Raw genomic sequence first — 17,449 nt, 5'->3', positions numbered from 1 at the left:
GGAAAAAGCAGATGAGGAGCGTGAAGGGGCGCGCGTCCCCGCGCCCCGGGCCCGCGCAGCAGGTGCGGCCAGGACCCACCTCCCTGGCGAGGCCGCGGCTACTCACCCCCACGATGTTCCTCTGCGACCTCACCGCCCGCACAGACGCCTCTTCCGCCCGCTCCGCACCCGCCTCGTAGCGACCGCCCCCTCGGCCCCTGCCGTCGCCGCCGTCCTCGCCGCCGCCGCCGCCGCCGCGGCGCGCGTCCGCTCTCACGCACACCGCCGTGGCCGCGCACGCGCCTCTGCGCGCTGGCGTCACGTAGCAACCGATCAGTGGCGGGCAAGCGGGAACCGCGGATTTAGGGCCGGGAGGTCGGGTCCCGCGGGTTTTGCGGCTTTCCCCCACCCGCCCGATCCGCTGCCCTCCTGAGCAGGGGGCCCCAGGGTGTAGCTGCCCTGCCGGCACCTAGCTCCGGGTAAGTTACGTCACTCTACGTCACTGTATGGCCTCACCGATCGCGTCACTGCAAATGGGAAGCTCCCCGCCGTGATCGCCCGGGCGCCTGTGGTGGAGGCAGCAGTGGCCTAGTCCAGACTCGCGCGGACCCCATCGTCTACTTCTGCGAAGTGCAGGAAGGTTCTCCAGGGACTGGGACCAGAAGGGGCTGAGCGCGCGGTTAATGTGTAAGGCTGCTGAATGACACTCGTTAACTCAGCAGCAGCGTGTGATGGACCGGGCCTTGAATTCCTCTGTTTCCTCATTTTATAAATGAGGATAACAATACCCATCTTTACTACGTTGAAGAATTGTACCGCTAAAAGGAAATAATGTATGCAAAGGTGCTTTTTAAAGTATAAAGCTCACTAGACTTTAAAATATCTTTATTATAAGAGAAGGCAGTCGAGCAAGAGCAGTTAAGAGCATGGACTTTGGAGTCAGGGAAACCTAGGTTCAAGTCTGATCCTGGATGTTGGACAGTCAATTCTGCTTGAGGCTTGGGCGAACTGGAGGTCCACTGGGGTGTGGAGATTTGGAGAGAGTGACTGGAAAGGACGTAATTCCAGCCAAAGGAAGCTTCATGAGTAAAGGTATGGAAGTGAAAATAGGAAGAACAAAACTTGAGGCAGAGAGATCAGTTATGAGGCCATTGCTGTACCCCAGGAAGAGATCAGAGCCTTAACCAAAGCTTTGGCAGTGGGAGTGTAGAGGAAGGGATAGATGTGAGTGCTGTTAAGGTGGTAGAATTGACAGCGCTGAGTGAGGGATAAATGAGTAAGCCAAGTTTCCAGCACGGGTGCTGGGGTAGGTGGTGGAAACATTTAACAAAATGTGAATGAAAATGAGTCTGGGTTATCCACAAGTTTCTGATCCAGCGTATTAGATAGTGCTGGTGACAGTCCCAGGAGGATGATTGGATTTCTAGAAAATGATGGTGTGTTCAAAAATGGATATGTTTGTTGGGGAAACACTTATTCTCCACTCATGATGTTTCCTCCCACACAGAGTAACATCTGTTAATAAAATACATAATATATATAGTATGATATTGGCCTCTCACTGCACCTGCCCCAGCTCACGCCTCCCTAGAGCAGTGACCTCCTAATTGGTGAATTTAAAAGGAGAAACGGGACAGCTGTAGCCCATCCCATCACTTTCCTCTTAAAGGAAAGCTTCTGTCAGGGAACTATCTTTGTGTTCTTTTCTGATTCACCAGGAGCAGGGCCTATGTGTGGGATTGAGGGTGCCTGGTCCAGGGCTACAAAGTTATAAGCCTATTTAATACCAGAGTTTCGCATTAGGAAGCTCTCTGTCCACAGGTAATATCCAATACTAATTTTGTCAATTGTAGTATACAGAATTATGGCTCCTGAAAGATTTTCATGTCCTAATCTCCAAAACCTGTGAATGTTACCTTACAGGGCACGAGGGACTTTGCAGGTGTGTTAAATTAAGGATCTTGAGGTGGGGAGATTGTCTTGGATTATCTGGCTGGACTGGAGGCAGGAGGGTCAGAGAATGAGATATGATGATGGAAGCAGAGGTCAGAGAGAAAGATTTTAAGAATCTGTGCTGCTGGCTTTGAAGATGGAGCCAAGGAATGCAGGCAGCTTTTAGAAGCTGGAAAAGGCAAGGAAGCAGATTCTCCCCTAGAGCCCCAAGAGAGAACGCAGCCCTGCCAATGCCTTGATTTTAGAATGTCTGACCTCCAGAACTGTAAGCTAATAAATCTGTGTTGTTTTAAGCCACTAATTTTGTGGTAATTTGTTACAACAGCAATCAAAATGAATACATTCAGTAACAAAGATGATAGTTGGTCCCCTGCTGCATTCTCTTTTATCTAGAAAAAAGGGTGCAATTTTTTAGGCTCCCTCAAAGACTACTGCAAGGTGACTGTGACTTGAAGAGAACCTTCACATCCAGAGGGAAATATCCAATAAACAGTCGAATTACACAAGTCTGCGCATGAGGAGAGAAGTTGAGTTAAACTAGATTTAGAGGACATTAACTTATATCAATAATTGGTAATTTAAGTCCTAGTCATGGATGAGATCAATCAGAAAATATAGAAGAAACGATAAAGAGGACCAAAGATAGATCCCCGGGAAGCACTCAGTTTAAAAGGCAGTGGCAGATGAACGGAAGCCCACAAGGTGTGAGGAACAATGGCCAGAGAGATAAAAGAACTAGGTGAGTGTAATGCCTCTGAAACCAAGGTGGGAAAGAATTGCAATATGGTCTCAGCAGAGTTAGAGACCACAAATAGGGCAAGTATATCAAGGGCTGAAAAGCACTGACTGGATTTAGCAACACAAAAGTGATTGATGACCAACAATAGCAGCTTTAGTGAGGTAGTAGAGATAAACACCAAATTACCTGGGTCAGAAAGGCAGGTCAGTATACTGGATTGCCATCTGGACTAATTGATGGCAGTTTGAGATTCTACTCTTAGTTCTGGCCATTAACTAGCTAAGTAACCTTTGGCAAATCACTTAACTATTCCATGCTTTGGTTTCTTATCTAACAAAGAAGAAGATCAGACTGACTGATTTCACATAAATTCCTAGAGAGTCCCCTTAACTTTATTTTTTTTAACATCTTTATTGAAGTATAATTGCTTTACAATGGTGTGTTAGTTTTTTCGGTATAACAAAGTGAATCAGCTATACATATACATATATCCCCATATCTCCTTCCTCTTGCACCTCCCTCCCATCCTCCCTATCCCACCCCTCTAGGTGGACACAAACCACCGAGCTGATCTCCCTGTGTATGCGGCTGCTTCCCACTAGCTGTCTATTTTACATTTGGCAGTGTATATATGTCCATGCCACTCTCACTTCATCCCAGCTTACCCTTCCCCCTCCCCATGTCCTCAAGTCCATTCTCCACATCTGCGTCTTTATTCCTGTCCTGCCTCTACATTTATCAGAACCTTTTTTTTTTCAAATTCCATATATATGTGTTGGCATACAGTATTTGTTTTTCTCTTTCTGACTTACTTCACGCTGTATGACAGACTCTAGGTCCATCCACCTCACTACAAATAACTCAATTTCATTTCTTCTTATGGCTGAGTAATATTCCATTGTATATATGTGCCACATCTTCTTTACCCATTCATCTGTCGATGGACACTTAGGTTGCTTCCACGTCCTGGCTATTGTAAATAGAGCTGCAATGAAAATTGAGGTACATGACTTTTTGAACTATGGTTTTCTCAGGGTATATGCCCAGTAGTGGAATTGCTGGGTCTTATGTTAGTTCTATTTTTAGTTTTTTAAGGAACCTCCATACTGTTCTCCATAGTGGCTGTATCAATTTACATTCCCACCAACAGTGCAAGAGTGTTCCCTTTTCTCCACACCCTCTCCAGCATTTATTGTTTGTAGATTTTTTGATGATGGCTATTCTGACTAGTGTGAGATGATGCCTCATTGTAGTTTTGATTTGCATTTTTCTAATGATTAATGATGTTGAGCATTCTTTCATGTGTTTGTTGGCAGTCTGTATGTCTTCTTTGAAGAAATGTGTGTTTAGGTCTTCTGCCCATTTTTGGATTGGGTTGTTTTATTGATATTGAGCTGCATGAGCTGCTTGTAAATTTTGGAGATTAATCCTTTGTCAATTGCTTCATTTGCAAATATTTTCTCCCATTCTGAGGGTTGTCTTTTCATCTTGTTGATGGTTTCCTTTGCTGTGCAAAAGCTTTTAAGTTTCATTAGGTCCCATTTGTTAATTTTTCTTTTTATTTCCATTTCTCTAGAAGGTGGGTCAAAAAGGATCTTGCTGTGATTCATGTCACAGAGTGTTCTGCCTGTGTTTTCCTCGAAGGGTTTTATAGTGTCTGGTCTTACATTTAGGTCTTTAATCCATTTTGAGTTTATTTTTGTGTATGGTGTTAAGGAGTGTTCTAATTTAATTATTTTACATGTAGCTGTCCAGTTTTCCCAGCACCACTTACTGAAGAGGCTGTCTTTTTTTTAATGCCTTTTATTCATTTTATTTTGTTAATTAAATTAAATTAATTTTTATTGGAGTATAGTTGATTTACAATGTTGTGTTACTTTCTGCTGTACAGCAAAGTGAATCAGTTATATCCACTGTTTTTTAGATTCTATTCCCATACAGGTCATTACAGAGAGTACTGAGTGGAGTTACCTGTGCTATACAATAGGTTCTTTTTTTTTTTTTTCCACACACACACTGTATTTTATTTTTACAAGAGATAACTAAACTGACACCAAGCATTGTAAATAGATGACCACAACAAAAGCAACAATGATTGCAATTACCAAACTGGAAACACACTCATACTATGTCATAATATTGACTTTCAGTCCAGTAATCCTCCACTGTAACAGCTCCTTTACTTTGCAGTGAAAATTGATTTCTATATTTTTTTGAAGAGGTTGTCTTTTCTCCATTGTATAGTCTTGCCTTCTTTATCAAAAATAAGGTGACCATATGTGCATGGGTTTATCTCTGGGCTTTCTATCCTGTTCCATTGATCTATATTTCCCTTTTTGTGCCAGTACCATACTGTCTTGATTACTGTAGCTTTGTAGTATAGTCTGAAGTCCGGAAGCGTGACTCCTCCAGCTCCGTTTTTCTTTCTCAAGATTGCTTTGGCTCTTCGGGGTCTTTTGCGTTTCCATATAAAATGTGAAATTTTTTGTTCCAGTTCTGTGAAAATTGCCATTGGTAGTTTGATAGGGATTGCATTGAATCTGTAGATTGCTTTGGGTAGTATAGTCATTTTCACACTGTTGATTCTTCCGTTCCAAGAGCATGGTATATCTCTCCATCTGTTTGTGCCATCTTTAATTTCTTTCATCAGTGTCTTATAGCTTTCTGCATACAGGTCTTTTATCTCCTTAGGTAGGTTTATTCCTAGGTATTTTATTCCTTTTGTTGCAATGGTAAGTGAGAGTGTTTCCTTAATTTCTTTTTCTCATTTTTCATCATTAATGTATAGGAATGCAAGAGATTTCTGGTGCATTAATTTTGTATCCTGCTACTTTACCAAATTCATTGATTACCTCTAGTAGTTTTCTGGTAGCATCTTTAGGATACTCTATGTAGAGCATCATGTCATCTGCAAACAGTGACAGCTTTACTTCTTCTTTTCTGATTTGGATTCCTTTTATTTCTTTTTCTTCTCTGATTGCTGTGGCTTAAACTTCCAAAACTATGCTGAACAATAGTGGTGACAGTGGACAACCTTGTCTTGTTCCTGATCTCAGCGGAAATGGTTTCAGTTTTTCACCGTTGAGAATGATGCTGGCTGTGGGTTTGTCATATATGGCCTTTCTTATGTTGAGGTAAGTTCCCTCTATGCCTACTTTCTGGAGGGTTTTTATCATAAATGGGTGTTGAATTTTGTCCAACTTTTTCTGCATCTACTGAGATAATCATATGGTTTTTCTCCTTCAATTTATTAATATGTTTTATCACATTCATTGATTTGTGTATATTGAAGAATCCTTGCATCCCTGGGATAAACCCCACTTGATCATGGTGTATGATCCTTTTAATGTGCTGTTGGATTCTATTTGCTAGTATTTTGTTGAGGATGTTTGCATCTATGTTCATCAGTGATATTGGCCTGTAGTTTTCTTTCTTTGTGACAACTTTGTCTGGTTTTGGTATCAGGGTGATGGTGGCCTCGTAGAATGAATTTGGGAGTGTTTCTCCCTCTACTATATTTTGGAAGAGTTTGAGAAGGATAGGTGTTAGCTCTTCTCTAAATGTTTGATAGAATTCACCTGTGAAGCCATCTGGTCCTGGGCTTTTTTTTGTTGGAAGATTTTTAATCGCAGTTTCAATTTCAGTGCTTGTGATTGGTCTGTTTATATTTTCTATTTCTTCCTGGTTCAGTCTCAGAAGGTTGTGCTTTTCTAAGAATTTGTCCATTTCTTCCAGGTTGTCCATTTTATTGGCATATACTTGCTTGTAGTAATGTCTCATGATCCTTTGTATTTCTGCAATGTCAGCTGTTACTTCTCCTTTTTCATTTCTATTGATTTGGGTCTTCTCTCTGTTTTAATTGATGAGTCTGGCTAATGGTTTATCAATTTTGTTTATCTTCTCAAAGACCCAGCTTTTAGTTTTATTGATCTTTGCTATTGTTTCCTTCATTTCTTTTTCATTTATTTCTGATCTGATCTTTATGATTTCTTTCCTTCTGCTAACTTTGGGGTTTTTTTGTTCTTCTTTCTCTAATTTCTTTAGGTGTAAGATTAGGTTGTTTATTTGAGATGTTTTTTTTTTCTTGAGGTAGGATTGTATTGCTATAAACTTCCCTCTTAGAACTGCTTTTGCTGCATCCCATAGGTTTTGCGTTGTCGGGTTTTCATTGTCATTTGTTTCTAGGTATTTTTAATTTACCCTTTGATTTCTTCAGTGATCTCTTGGTTATTTAGTAGTGTATTGTTTAGCCTCCATGTGTTTCTATTTTTTACAGATTTTTTTCCTGTAATGGATATCTAGTCTCATAGCATTGTGGTCAGAAAAGATACTTGATACATTTCAGTTTTCTTAAATTTACCAACACTTGATTTGTGACTGAAGAATGTTCCATGAGCACTTGAGAAGAAAGTGTATTCTGTTGGTTTTGGATGGAATGTCCTATAAATATCAATTAAGTCCATCTTGCTTAATGTATAATTTTAAGCTTGTGTTTCCTTATTTATTTTCATTTTGGATGATCTGTCCATTGGTGAAAGTGGGGTGTTATAGTGCCCTACTATGCTTGTGTTACTGTCAATTTCCCCTTTTATGGCTCTTAGCATTTGCATTATGTATTGAGGTGCTCCTATGTTGGGTGCATAAATATTTACAATTGTTATATCTTCTTCTTGGATTGATCCCTTGATCATTATGTAGTGTCCTTCTTTGTGTCTTGTAATAGTCTTTATTTTAAAGTCTATTTTGTCTGATATGAGAATTGCTACTCCAGCTTTCTTTTGATTCCCATTTGCATGGAATATCTTTTTCCATTCCCTCACTTTCAGTCTCTATGTGTCCCTAAGTCTGAGGTGGGTCTCTTGTAGACAGCATATATACGGGTCTTGTTTTTGTATCCATTCAGCCTGTCTGTGTCTTCTGTTGGGAGCATTTAAACCATTTACATTAAGGTAATTATCGATATGTATGTTCCTATTACCATTTTCTTAATTGTTTTGGGTTTGTTATTGTAGGTCTTTTCCTTCTCTTGTGTTTCCTCCCTAGAGAAGTTCCTTTAGCATTTTTTGTAAAGGTGGTTTGGTGGTGCTGAATTCTCTCAGCTTTTGCTTGTCTGTAAAGGTTTTAATTTCTCTGTTGAATGTGAATGAGATCCTTGCTAGATAGAGTAATCTTGGCTGTAGGTTTTTCCCTTTGATCACTTTAAATATGTCCTGCCACTCCCTTCTAGCTTGCAGAGTTTCTGTTGAAAGATCAGCTGTTAACCTTATGGGCATTCCCTTGTGTGTTATTTTTTGTTTTTCCCTTGCTGCTTGTAGTATTTTTTCTTTGTATTTCATTTTTGATAGTTTGACTAATTTGTGTCTTGGCATGTTTCTCCTTGGAATTATCCTGTATGGGACTCTCTGCACTTTCTGGACTTGATTGACTATTTCCTTTCCCATATTAGGGAAGTTTTCAACTATAATCTCTTCAAATATGTTCTCAGTCCCTTTCTTTTTCTCTTCTTCTTCTGGGACCCCTATAATTCGAATGTTGGTGTGTTTAATGTTGTCCCAGAGGTCTCTGAGACTGTCCTCAATTCTTTTCATTCTTTTTTCTTTATTCTGGTCTGTGGTAATTATTTCCACTATTTTATCTTCCAGGTCATTTATCTGTTCTTCTGCCTCAGTTATTCTGCTACTGATTCCTTCTAGAGAATTTTTAATTTCATTTATTGTGTTGTTCATCATTGTTTGTTTGTTCTTTAGTTCTTCTAGGTCCTTGTTAAACATATCTTGTATTTTCTCCATTCTACTTCCAAGATTTTGGATCATCTTTACTATCATTACACTGACTTCTTTTTCAGGTAGACTGCCTATTGCCTCTTCATTTGTTTGGTCTGGTGGGTTTTTACCTTGCTCCTTCATCTGCTGTGTGTTTCTATGTCTTCTCATTTTGCTTAACTTACTGTGTTTGGGGTCTCCTTTTTGCAGGCTGCAGGTTCATAGTTCCCATTGTTTTTGGTGTCTGTCCCCAGTGGCTAAGGTTGGTTTAGTGGGTTGTGTAGCCTTCCTGGTGGAGCAGACTGGTGCCTGTGTTCTGGTGGATGAGGCTGGATCTTGTCTTTCTGGTGGCCAGGACCATGTCCGGTGGTGTGTTTTGGGGTGTCTGTGACCTTATTATGATTTTAGACAGCCTCTCTGCTAATGGGTGGGGTTGTGTTCCCTTCTTGATAGTTGTTTGGCATAGGGTGTCCAGCACTGTAGCTTGCTGGTCATTGAGTGGTGCTGGGTCTTAGTGTTGAGATGGAGATCTCTTGGAGAGCTTTCACTGTTTGATATTACATGGAGCCAGGAGGTCTCTGGTGGACCAGTGTCCAGAAGTTGGCTCTCCCACTTCAGAGGCACAGGCCTGACACCCAGCCATAGCATGAAGACCCTGTCAGCCACATGGCTCAGAAGAAAAGGGAGAAAAAAATAAAGAAAGAAATAAAATAATAAAATAAAATAAAGTTATTAAAATAAAAACAAAAAAATATTAAAAATTAAAAGAAATTAAAAGGTAATAAAAAATGGAAAAAAGAAAGAAAGAAAAGAGCAACCAAACCAGAAAACAAATCCACCATGATAACAAGTGCTAAAAACTATACTAAAACAAACAAACAATAAAAAATGGACAGATAGAACCCTAGGACAAATGGTAAAAGCAAAGCTATACAGACAAAATCACACAAAGAAGCATACACATACTCACAAAAAGGGAAAAAGGAAAAATATATATATCTCTCTATATATATAAAAAAAGGAAGAGAGCAATCAAATCAATAAACAAATCTACCAATGATAATAAACTCTAATTACTAAACTAAGACAAATATAAAACCAGAAACAAATTAGATGCAGAAAGCAAACCCCAAGTCTACAGTTGCTCCTAAAGTCCACTGCCTCAGTTTTGGGATGATTCGTTGTCTGTTCAGATATTCCAGAGATGCAGGGTACATCACGTTCATTGTGGAGATTTAATCCGCTGCTCCTGAGGCTGCTGGAAGAGATTTCCCTTTCTCTTCTTTGTTCGCACAGCTCCCAGGGTTCAGCTTTGGATTTGGCCCCACCGCTGCGTGTAGGTCGCCTGAAGTCTTCTGTTCTTCGCTCAGACAGGACGGGATTAAAGTAGCAGCTGATTAGGGGGCTCTGGCTCACTCAGGCCTGGGCGAGGGAGGGGTATGGAATGCGGAGTGAGCCTGCCAGGGCAGAGGCCGGCGTGACGTTGCAGCAGCCTGAGGCACGCCATATGTTCTCCCGGGGAGGTTGTCCCTGGATCATGGGACCCTGGCAGTCGTGAGCGACACAGGCTCCCGGGATAGGAGGTGTGGATAGTGACCTGTGCTTGCACACAGGCTTCTTGGTGGCTGCAGCAGCAGCCTTAGCATTTCATGCTTGTCTGTGGTGTCCACGCTGATAGCCACGACTCGCGCCTGTCTCTGGAGCTCGTTTAGGTGGTGCTCTGAATCCCCTCTCCTCGTGCATCCCAAAACAATGGTCTCTTGACTCTTAGGCAGGTCCAGACTTTTTCCCGGACACCCTCCCGGCTAGCTGTGGTGCACTAGCCCCCTTCAGGCTGTGTTCATGCAGCCAACCCGAGTCTTCTCCCTGGGGTCTGACCTCCGAAGCCGAGCCTCAGCTCCCAGCCCCCACTCGCCCTGGCAGGTGAGCAGACAAGCCTCTCAGGCTGGTGAGTGCTGGTCGGCACCGATCCTCTGTGCGGGAATCTCTCCACTTTGCCCTCTGCACCCCTGTTGCTGTGCTCTCCTCCGTGGCTCCGAAGCTTCCGCACTGCCACACCCTGTCTCTGCCAGTGAAGGGGCTTCCTAGTGTGTGGAAACTTTTCCTCCTTCAAAGCTCCCTCCCACTGGTGCAGGTCCCGTCCCTATTCTTTTGTCTTTGTTTTTTCTTTTTTCTTTTGCCCTACCCAGGTATGTGGGGAGTTTCTTGCCTTTTGGGAAGTCTGAGGTCTTCTGCCGGCATTCAGTAGGTTCTGTAGGAGTTGTTCCACATGTAGATGTATTTCTGATATATTTGTGGAGAGGAAGGTAATCTCCATGTCTTACTCCTCCGCCATCCTGAAGGTCTCTCTCCCCCTTAACTTTATATTAGGCTCATTTGCTTATGACAGCACACTTCAAATCCTACTCATTTCACCAAACAGTGAGAATCAGTATATTATGTTCCAGCTTATGTCCAGATACTATGGATGTGGTTATGATACAGTTAGTTGAGAAACTCACAGTTTTGGAAGGGAGATAAACATATAAGTATGTAACTAATCGCCATAGCTCTTTTTTAAACAAAGCAAGGTATAAATCGAATGAACCGTGACTGTAACACAGTATTCTACATACTATAATAGAATTCTATATGAAGTGACATGAGGGATATATAAAGTAATGCAGATGAGGCAGTAGTCATTTTTGCCAAATGGAAATCAAGGTGTTATATTTACCTACTCTCTCAGGTGGACACAATGTGCCTCAAAAATGATGTAACCATAAGGCATTTCCGTGGTGATTAAAAAAAACAGGAGAGTTGTGCTAATCCACCACTGATCGTTTAACATTACTTCTAGGTAGCTTTGTTGTGATATGAATTAATATTTTTGTACAGCTACTTGTGAACTTAAGTACACCCTTTAATTGGAAAAATGGACACATGTAAAATTTGAATGCAAGGGTAGTTTATTTACTTTTCCACCAGATCCAAGTGGAAACATTTGTTTTACATGCCATGCTCTCTTCCATTTGCTCATCTAATCCTCATATATTATCTCATTTAATTTCACAAACATCAGTTTATTGTATCAGTATCTGATATTATATCTCTGTTTTAGCAGGTGGGGATACAAAGTTTAAGTAATTGGGCCAAGTTCACGCTAACAGCAGTTAAGTAGTAAACCAGGCATCCTCTCTTTAGGAAACCTTCCCTCCAGCCCTTATTTGGTCTAAGTGCCCATCCTGTACTATTACATCATGTGTACACCTTTATTTTAGCGTTTACTGAAATAATGATGATGCTTACTATGTGCCAGGTACTGTTTTAAGTATGTTCTGGGCATTAACTCATTTAAGCTTCATACCCCTTTGAGAGAGGTAATATCATTAATCACAGTACTTTATAATTCAGGAAACTAAGACCTAGAAAAGTTAAGTAATTTACTCAAGGTCACACAATTAATAGTCATGGAACCAGGATTCAAACCCAAGTAGTTAGGTTCTAGAATCCATGCTCTTAACCCCCAGGCTGCTGCCTTCCTTCATACAACGCATGCTCTGCTAACATTGAGAGATTCTAGATGAAATAGTTTACAGAACTCACCAGTGCAGTTATTGTGTATGATATCACTTTGTATTCTTTATGAAGTGAACACAAGAGAATTTTTCTCTCATGGGGGGAAGGGGGGGTGGGATGAATTGGGAGATTAGGACTGACATATATACACTATCATGTGTAAAATAGCTAGTGGAAACCTGCTGTATAGCACAGGGAGATCAGCTCAGTGCTCTGTGGTGACCTAGATGAGTGGGATGGGGGGGTGGGAGGGAGGTCCAAGAGGGAGGGAATATATGTATACATATAGCTGTATACATATAGCTGTACACTTCATTGTATAGCAGAAACTAACAAAACATTGTAAAGCAACTATACCCCAATTAAAAAATAAATTAAAAATTTTTTTTTAAATTTTTAATAAGAGAATTTTTCTCTCTCAGCCAAATGCCATGAAACACTTGGCTACTCTTTTTTTTTTTTTTTTTTTTGCGGTATGCTGGTCTCTCACTGTTGTGGCGTCTCCCATTGCGGAGCACAGGCTCCAGACGCACAGGCTCAGTGGCCATGGCTCACGGGCCCAGCCGCTCCGCGGCATGTGGGATCTTCCCAGACCGGGGCGCGAACCCGTGTCCCCTGCATCGGCAGGCGGACTCTCAACCACCGCGCCACCAGGGAAGCCCCTTGGCTACTCTTAAGTAACTGATATGTTTTCTCCTTATAGGTGATGTGAATTACATAACTGGCTGTTTTCTCCTTTCACTCTGACTGCCAAGAAGCTCTGAGAAATTTGCGGCTCAGCCTTAGTAACTGGAAGGACCCTTGGCCTGCATATCTGTATTCTGTTGGTTTGAAATTTTTCAAAATAAAAACCTGAGGGAAAACAGTCTAAATTCTTCTTTATTTTCTAAATTATTGATATTGTACATTTATTTTATAATTAGAAAAAGTAAACTTTGCTTTTAAAAGAAAGGTTGCAGCTTTGCATGATTTCTCAGGCTTTGAGTCTGTGGACAAGGACTAGTTTCGGGTTGAGCTCCATGAGTTCAATATAGAATCATATAAAACCAGGACTTCTGTGACCTTGAAAGTCCAGATCAATAGAATTGGTGTTCAGACAGATCAGAAAGTATTTCAAGTAGCATAAAACAGGCAAGTTGTGGCCCTCCTTATTTTTAAACTAAATAATTTGAAACCACTTTTGTATTATTTGAACATATGCTGTCTTGCTTTGGAGATAAGAAAGTCAATCTTCCTTAATGCTGATGATATTTTATTATAATTTAACGTATGGTTGATTTTGTGGTTTAGCATTTGTCAGAAGTGGGTGAAGATCACCTGTTCTAAAACTAAAATAATTATTTTGGTACATGTCCTGAAATTTAACTGGTTTAGATCCAGTAACTCAGTATCAGATTCATTTCTTTACTTAAGGGTATGTTTTGCAAGGAATTCTTCCAGGTAGATTTACTGAGCAGTCACTTTGCTAAAAGCCATACATCTCATGGGAGCTTTATTCAGATTTTTCTTAGCGAGAGTCAGCAACTGTTAATTTCTTCTTTGAAAATTTTTCCATCCAAATCTTCATCCTCCAACAGGACATTCAGTTGCCTAGAGGGTGGGCAAATGCCCCACACCCAGCCAGCAGATTGTTGCCGAGTGGTGTGCGAGCATCTGGGCTTGCCAGATTTGAAATCTATTCATCTCTTAACATTGGGAACTAATGTGAACTTTGTTTAAAAAAAAACATGACTTGTCTGTGAGTTTGCAGACCCTCTTCTCTATTGAATAGAACTTTACAAACTTGAATACTTCGTTCTTATTTTGAAGAATTGGTTTTCTTAAGGAAAAACCTGCACTGCCTGCAGCCTCCCTCTGTCCACCCCCATGAAGAGAGAAATGTTCCTATTTAGGTGAGAATCTCAATGGGATGACTCACTCTTCACAAAAGGCTGTCAACCACCCACCATCTGCTGATGAGATTACTGAGTTCTGAACAATATGTATCTGCTTTTAGTCAGCCAGGGCATTAGCTGGTCCATCAGAAAACTGCATCCCTGACCACATTGTCCTGAGCTCATACACACAGAAACATTTCTCACCCTCTACCAGGAGTGTTTTTCTGACTTGTCTTTTGAATATTGTGGCTTCTACATACATTAAGGGATTCTAGAAGAGACAATTCCACAAAGCCCACTAGTGCATTTGCTGTAGAGCTATTGTGCACTTGGTCATTTTATGTTTCTTATGGAAAATCCCATGAGAGAATTTTCTTTCAGAGCCAAGTGTCAGGAAATGCTTGACTACCTTTGAGTAAGTGATGTGTCTTCCTTACAGACAAATAATGTAACCAGTTTATGTGTTTCCCTTTTCACTTTCATCGTCATGAAGCTCCAAGTCAAGTTTTAGCTCAGCTTTAGTGCTTACATAGGAACTGTGGCCTGTGAATCTGCGTTCTTATTCCCTGGTCCTGATCTATCTATCATCTATCATCTATCTATCTATGTATTTATTATTTTTTCACTATTGTACTTTTTAAACTTTTTATTTTATATTGGAGTACAGTTGATTAACAATATTTTTGCAGTTTCAGGTGTACAGCAAAGTGATTAAGTTATATATATACACGTATCTATTCTTTTTCAAATTCTTTTCCCATTTAGGTTGTTACATAACATTGGGCAGAGTTCCCTGTGCCATACAGTAAGTAGGTCCTTGTTGCTGACCTTCTATTTAAATTTGGGTTTTCTCTTGCTCAGATTTATTTATAATTTTCTACATTATGTGTATTGTTGCACTAGCCACCTCAGGTTGATCATGGAAAAGCTAGGGAAATAAGTGATAATTATGCTAATGATGACTACCTTATAGTCCCTTACCCTTACTTCAGGCAAGAGTTAAAACTTATTGATCCTTCCATGCTGATAAGAATGTTTTGTTTACAAGTTCTCTAGGGTTTTACATCAACTAAACCAACAGAACAATGAATTATTTTCAAAGAAGTTTTAATATTATTGCAAATCTAAAGAATGTCACTTTTAACTTTGCTTTTGCTCTTCTGAGGAAAGTAGATAGGTAAAGTAACGGCTGGCAAGCGTAAGTGCGAAACGTCACGTCCCAAATTCTCCAAACACTATTCTCACAGCCTCTCTTAGTATATTCTTCCGGTAGGCCACAATATGAAGAAGTAGCTTTCCTGTATCTAATCTATGATTATTTTGTTTTAAACCCTTTTATACCTCATGAATTAGTGATCTGATTTGTATACACTGGTGATATTTGCACATATACACTTTAACTGAAGTTACATGGAAAGATCTTAAGCAAGATTCATTGTCTTAATGCACCTTTTATATTTGCTAAATCAAAGGTAGAAAGATAACTGAGTACCCCCATGGCTATTAGGTATTGCTCTTAGACACTATATGTCTATGATTTAATATTTTAATCCTGTATCTTGAGAATAGGACAATAAAGCTGCTTTGTAAGTGTAAAGATTTAAAATGTTTGTCCAGAAAACACTTTTTGTAATCCTGTTTTGGCATTTCTTCTTTTAATATACCAGGAACCTCAAAAATGGAAGTAGTGCAGGCCTATTTCCTATTTCAGTTATTATTTACTGGGCTACTCTGTGTCAGGCACAAAGGGGATACAGAGATTGAAGATACAGTTCTTGCTTTCAAGGACTAAGAGTCTAGAACTGTGCTGTCTAACATGGGAGCCTCTAGCCATGTGTGGCTCTTCAAATAAATTAAAAATTCAGTTCCTCAGTCATACTAGTCACACTTCAAGAGCTCAGTATCCACATGTGGCTAGTGTATTGGAGTATACATAGAGAGTACCTTTCTATCAATGCAGAAAGTTCTGTTGGATGATGCTGGTCTAGAAATCATGTGGGAATCACAAGGTAGAGCAAGGTGATTTCAGACTAAGAAAGATCATGTGTGAAGTGAGCGTAAGAATGACTTGGGGGCACGTTGAGTCCTGCCAGAGATTCTGATTTGAGGAATACTGTGGGAGTCTGTTTTTAACAAATACCCCCAGGTGATTGCGATGCAGAGGGTGTATCAACTACATTGAGCAAAAACAATGTAGGGTAAATGGGAATAACTCAATAGAGTGATTCTAAACTTTCTACCTAAATAGCATCTGGGTGCTTGAGCCAATTTAAATTTGATTTAGAGAGACAAGAGTCGTGGGACTACATTTGTACCTTAAGAGTTATGGAGCATTTTATACCCATTATGTGTCTGAAGACTTATATTATTATAAGAGCCTTTAATTTGTCATGTATACTTTAAATACCTGAAAAAAGGTATGCGATAGTTTCAGTCAAGATAGGCTAGGCTATGCAACAGTAAAAAAAAATAACCCCAAAATATCAGTGGCTTTTTCCAGAAGGAAAAGAGAAAACTCTGGAAGCCTCACACTAACAAATTCTTCAGCTCAAAAGTGACAGACACCATTTCTACTCACAATTCATGCCAGCATTAGTCACAGAACCAATCTTAAGGAAGTCTGGAAATGCATCCTACTATGTGACCAGAAGAGAGGAGAACCAGATATCAGTGTGTAGCACTAATGATTACCCCTGTGATGATCAGGGGTAACGTGGTGATCAAGCTGCAAGAGAGATGAGACCTCCAGAAACACACAGCAGGGTGGTGAATGGCAAAGACATAAAGGACTAGAATGAACTTTCAGAAAAATTCTTGGCTTGGAGAAAGAAGCCAAGATACAATGAACAAGAACAGAATGCTGAGTTAGTGTTTTCTGAATAAACATCCTTGATTACCTCTCTCTTCTAGAGAACCTTGATCCTGAACGGGATCTTATCTGATGCTTCCGGTTCTTTCTTGAGAAGCTAGTGTAGAGCATTATGATAGAGGCACAGGGACACATCTGTGTGCTAATATGACTACGCCAGAGAAGGACTAGGGAGCCAGCAGCCTTGGAGGAGTCCTGCGTCTTTCTGAACCTGGGGTGAAGAATGTTCAGTCCAGTGGCTGCCTGAAAGGCCCTTTCTATACCTCAATAAAGGCAGCTCTTGGAGAAGCCATTTATTCCACTGACACCAGGAGTTGCCTGTTCTGCAACTGCATCATTAGCTGTAGCTGAGATAATCAGTGGACATGCAGTGTGAGGGAGAAATAAACCTTTCTTGTAAGCCACTGAGATTTGGGGGATCATTTGTTACTGCAGTATAACCTCACCCACACTAACTGATACTATGCTTATTCTTTTAGTATCTATGAGATTCATAGAGATGAATCCACTGAGATTCATCAGGCAGGCAATGATGAATTAAAAATGGGAGATAAGGGAGAATATCTGTTCAAAAATACTATTGGGTGGGCCAAAGGTTCGGTTTTTTCCATAAGATAGCTCTAGTAGCACTTAGTTGTCTTTAACTTCATTCAAAACAATTTTGTTTGTATGTGACAGCTGTCATATCAGCATGCATTTAAAAAAAGACATC

The 17,449-nt window shown here is 40.4% G+C and overlaps 1 protein-coding gene across 1 annotated transcript in view; it reads right to left on the bottom strand.

The window, feature by feature from the left end:
- Positions 1–235, bottom strand: part of BTBD9 (BTB domain containing 9) — a 412,761-nt gene extending 412,526 nt beyond the window's left edge. Inside the window, exon 1 of the mRNA XM_060021889.1 lies at positions 107–235. The gene's annotated coding sequence lies outside the window, so the exon portion shown is untranslated. The remainder of the gene's footprint in view (positions 1–106) is intronic.
- Positions 236–17,449: the final 17,214 nt, after the last annotated feature.

Source organism: Delphinus delphis, chromosome 10 (genome assembly GCF_949987515.2).
Source record: "Delphinus delphis chromosome 10, mDelDel1.2, whole genome shotgun sequence".
In the NCBI taxonomy this organism is placed as follows: domain Eukaryota; kingdom Metazoa; phylum Chordata; class Mammalia; order Artiodactyla; family Delphinidae; genus Delphinus; species Delphinus delphis.
This window is presented reverse-complemented; position numbering and strand designations above follow the sequence as displayed.